Source organism: Tursiops truncatus, chromosome 5 (assembly GCF_011762595.2).
Source record: "Tursiops truncatus isolate mTurTru1 chromosome 5, mTurTru1.mat.Y, whole genome shotgun sequence".
NCBI lineage: Eukaryota > Metazoa > Chordata > Mammalia > Artiodactyla > Delphinidae > Tursiops > Tursiops truncatus.
The window spans coordinates 104,045,020-104,049,948 of record NC_047038.1 but is presented as its reverse complement, the minus strand read 5'-3'; the positions used below and the strand labels follow the sequence as shown (position 1 = coordinate 104,049,948).

The window sequence follows — 4,929 nt, the reverse complement described above, 5'->3', positions numbered from 1 at the left end:
ACAATTATGTCACATTTTTAAAAGAACACAAGTTTGGGGAGACACTGTAAATATTAAACTTTAATTACTGATAAATAATGTACCGAGTCAACCAAAGGTTTTTCTTGGAGACTTGAAAGTAAAAGGAGGAAATGTATTCAAGTAGATAATCATTTATGTAATCCTTGCCAGCTATGAGTGCAAATGAGGTGACACCAATATTTTCCTGGCCCCTGAATTCACCTGGTAATGCAGCATTTTTATCATCACTTAAAATCTCTCATAGGATTACTGTTGAGCATCCGTGGGGATGTCACACATGAGACCATGAATGTGTTGTACACCAGGTTCTGCTTTGACCCTTCCCAGATGCCCATTTCCCTCCACAGCCCATGAGGGCATCTCACATTAGTTTAAAATTTCATATTTTTTTTAATTTTAAAAAATATTTTTATGTAATAAAAAGTAAAAGTCCTTGTCCAGCCATCCTGGTGGGTCACCTGTGTCTCTCACACAGATCACTCAAGTTAATGGGGAAGAAAGAACAGGGCGCCCAAGTCTGAGGTTATAAATAATAGAAAATAAAAGATCTTCTATCTCCAGCGGGGGGATAGATGAGAGGATAGGAGAGCAAGATGGGGTGGGTATGGGCAGGGGCAGAGCAGAAAACCCCCACCCCTGCTGGACCCTGGCCCTGCCCACTTTGAGGCCCTTCCCATTCAAGGCTCTTGGCAGGAATTCCACAGCTCCCCAAGGGGGAGATAAGGGGCTGGGGGGCTGGGACTTCTCCGAGCTGCTGGGGGAAGAGACATAGATCACTCTTCCCTCCACTCATGGAGGTCTCAGGTCACAGCCAGGACAATCTTCAGTTCCATGGGGGGTGGAAGGGGAGCTGCCGGGAGGGATGAGATTGAACTGGTTGGAGGGGAAAGAGAAGAGAGCAGGCACATTAGAACCCAAGCAGCTGTCCCTTCATCCAATGCCATCCAGTGTGGGGTGGGGGGGGAGTGTTGATAGGACCGGCCTCCTCAAGGTGTCTCATGGGGCTGTCAGAGGCACAGATCAATCGCCGTTTCCCAGTGAACCAGAGCTCTTCCTCATGTGCCCAGCTCAGCCCCCCACATCCCAGCCTGACGTTGTCTGCTGTGCTGACCTTACCTTGGCTAAGTCAGGAGACAGCTGGGTTCACTGAGAGCTGAGGAGGCAGCGGGGAGGAGGGCTGCTGGATCACAACTGAGGGAGGATGGAAAGAAGCAAAGAACAGAGCCAGGAGCAAGCCCCTGGTGGCAGCGACTGTGGCTTCTGCTTACCCTACATCACAGACAAGTGCAGGTCGGCAGGCGCCCTGTGTAACAGCCCTGCCTCCAAGACCCCTCACTCCCCACCCAGAGCCCGTGCATCCTGCCCTACCTGCAGTGCATCAGCCAAATTCCTCCAGCTAATGAGAACTCATGAATCCTGTCATCAGCTCCTCCCAGACATCCAGGCACCTGGCCAGGCTGCTTACCTTGGGAGTGTCCGATGTAGGGGTAGGGTGAGGGTATAGAAGCTGAGAATGCAGGCACCCCACTGTGGGGCATTGCACCTTGAGGGGAGCCCCCATGGCTCTGGGATAAGTGCAGCATCATCATCTGGGAGAGGTGGGGAGCCCCAGGGTGAGGAGGCTGGGCTGTTGTGATTCCAGTTTGGACATGGGCGTGGGTAACATGGGCCATATTGGTGACACCATGGGGCAGCTGCTGGTGGGCATGGATGGAATACACAGCGGCTGGTTGGGGGAAGCTGCTTTGACGGGACTGGGCAGAAGGTCCGGGTGGCAGAGAAGGTGGTGTACCTGTCAGGACCCCTGGGTGGTACAGGCTCTGCTATGGCTATACACTGCCCAGGTGTGGGGCCTGCCCCACCTGGTGCTGGATGGGACCAGGGTCCACATGCTGGGACTGCAGTTGGCTCCCAATAGGCATGGTGGCTGGTTGCGGCTGGTGCACATGGAGCTACATGGCATGGTGCAGATAGGACTGGTGAACCGTGGCATAAAGGGCTTGGGGGGTGGGCTGCTCTGCAGAAGTGTACTGAGGGGTGAAGGGTGACACAATGGCCTGGGGATGGCTCCCTGACATCAGCATGCGTGGGTTGCTTTGAAGCATGGGGGCAAACACTGTGAGGGGTAAGGGTCTATGGGCTGCATCATGGTGGGCTGGCCTGGGAACTGCTGTGTGTTGTAGGGGATGTAGGAAGAATAAGGTGTGGCAGCCACCAGAGGTGGGGCAGAAGCGGTGGCGGTGGCCTGCATCATCAGAGGGGCTGAAGCTGTCTGGTATTTGTCCGAGTGCTAGGAGGGCAGGGAGCCTCTTGCTCCCTGGTACTTGTCCTGCTGTCCAGGCATTGAGTTGGACACAGGATTTCTGTCCTGAGGTGCCTGAACCTCAGGACAGAAATCCCATGTGTATCTGAGGTATGTAGGAAATGTACTGGGAGCTTTATAGCCCACTCTGACCTGCTGTTAGCACCGGGATGGAGGGAGTTGAATGAGTCCGGGGCCCAGGAGAAGGTGGAGTACTGGTTGATTTATTAACAGACAGCAGGGGCTTAGGGGGATTGAACTCCTTGGCCTTAGGGTTCAGTGTTGACTTCTTCACTTGTTCAGCAACAGGGACCACATCCTTGTCATCTCTTTGGCTTGGGCAAGGCAGAGGGGGCTGATGCCGCCCCTCGGTGCCTCCTGCTGGTGGCAGGGGTAGTTCGTCCTCCTTAAGCGATATGGATTCTAAAGGGAAGAAACAGCCCCCATGGAGTCTGAAGCCAAAAGACCTCCTTCTCCTTCCCTTTGGCCTCCTTCTTTAGGATCTGGGGAGGGAAAGGATCCAGGCTGGTCTCAGGGGAGCTACTGGGCTGAAACTTAAACTGGGCCCCAAACTTTCTCAGTTCTTCCAGTTGAAAGTGTTTCTGTTTGTTCTGAAGGCCAGGGACTTTCCTAGCTATCCAGGACAGCTCCTAGAACTGCAGCATTCTCTCAGGTTACTTGGCCAGGAGTTCTTTTACATCTGTGGGGGCCAGTGAGATCTTTGGAGAAGCTGGGGAAATGGAGCCTACTCCAGGATCCCCAACTGATGACATCATGGGGATGGAAGCTGAAGAGGTCGGTACTGCTGAGCAGATGGGAGGCTCAGGACAGGAAGCTGAGACTGGGGCAGGGACAGCTGACTTGGGAGAGTGCAGGGGGTACATCCGGCCCACTGCAGGAGCAGGTGGAACAGAAGCTTCTCCAGGCCTGTTGCTGGGGGAAGACAGAGTCTTGGTACCTCTCAGAGGCCACTGTGCCTTAGGGGACATGCGGGAGGGGCCTCCATTGATACTGCGTGTTTCAGAACCTGGGCTAGGGCTGCTATTGTCAAGATGGTGAAGGCCAAGAGGTGGCAAAGAGCTAAGGCCAGGCCGGCCGGCACGAGTACTACTGCATCAAACTCCTCCCCTGGGACATTCCTGAACTCGATGGGGTAGAGGGATATACTTTCCCTCTCTAGATGCCAAGCTGGGGCTCTCTCCTCCTGAACCCCGTTGCTGAACTGCACTGTTCTCCTCCTCGGTGCACCCTTCATCATTCTCCATGGCGATCCGCAGGCAGTACTGGGGGCTCGATTTAGTCTTTCAAGTCAACTGGGCTGCACACAGCTCCCGCTGATGAAACTCTTCTGAGTTGTCCTTCTCTAAGGGACAAGAAGAGAGACTACTGTCATAGGAGGTCTTTACACTGTAGTTCTCTTCATTGAACTTGAACATTTCATTGGCGTCCCATCCATTGGACATGTCAGACTCCAGGTCATAGTCATCGCTGGTGCTGTCGCCCTGCTCCCAGCACTGAAGCATCTTCTCTTTGTGCTCCCCACTCACTTTTGAGTTCATGGCAATGGCTGAATCAGTGAACTTTAGTAGCATAATTGAAGTCAACATTTTGGAAGTAGACAAGCATGACATCACTTGACTTAAACACCATGGTGTCCACAATGTCTTCCTGACGAGGGCCACCTGCTGGCTCCAATGCTTTCTGTGCACAGCGTCTACTGCCAGTTTGAACTTTGAGCTCAGCATCCACAGGTGGTACCATTCTTCACCTTTACATCACAAGTGGAGCCCACAACAGTTGTAAGGAAATGCAGCATTCTGGAATTGCTGTCACCCTCAAACACCAGTGACTGTGGGGTGCCTTTCCTGTGCTTTGTCCCCTGGCGCTACTGATGGCCGCTGCCTTGACCTCTCCTGATATTTCTGCTGTGGTGGCGGTGGCTGCGGCGCCAAGATGCCCTCGGCTCCGGCGGAGCCTGCTCCCCGCATCAGCTGCAGGCCCCAGGCAGGGGGAAGCGGCCGCAGGAGGCCCTGGGGCAGCCGAGGTGGAGGCCAGGGGCCCCCAGGAGGCCTCCGTTAGGATGGCTGGTGCTCTTGGGAGGCCAGCGGACCACGGCCTGTTGCGTGAGGGCGGCTGCTGGGGCTCGAGGTCTGTTGTGGTGGCTGAGGCTTCAACTTGAGGGCAGCGTCTGGAAGGGGAATTAGGGGGAAGTGAGGGAAAGAGGAGGCCTGGGCTGGGCCCCTGCTGGAGACTGTGGGAAGCGAGGGGGACTGGGAAGCTGGGGCCCCACCGCCGTTGGTGGGCGGGGGCGAGCCCCACGGTGTCGGGAGCTCCATTCCTTTAATTCCAGATAATTTTATCTCACCATAACACATTATTATGACTCAAAGCATTTTATTGACCACCCTAACAAAACATGTATGTAAGTTGAAATTTAATTTTTGCACATGACCATATGACCTAGGGACCAATAGATTTCTTCCGAATTAAGAAACCCCAAAGGAAGCAGATGCTCAGCCTGGAGGAGGCATAGTTTCATATCCAGCAGACAACATGAGAATTTCTGTGCGGTGCTTGTACAATCTCATGTCTCTGGTACTTGGCCA

General features: G+C 53.9%; 1 pseudogene; it reads right to left on the bottom strand.

Moving 5' to 3' along the window:
• Nucleotides 1–1,142: 1,142 nt before the first annotated feature.
• On the bottom strand, nucleotides 1,143–4,659 carry LOC117312339 (ataxin-2-like protein pseudogene; annotated as a pseudogene).
• Nucleotides 4,660–4,929: the final 270 nt, after the last annotated feature.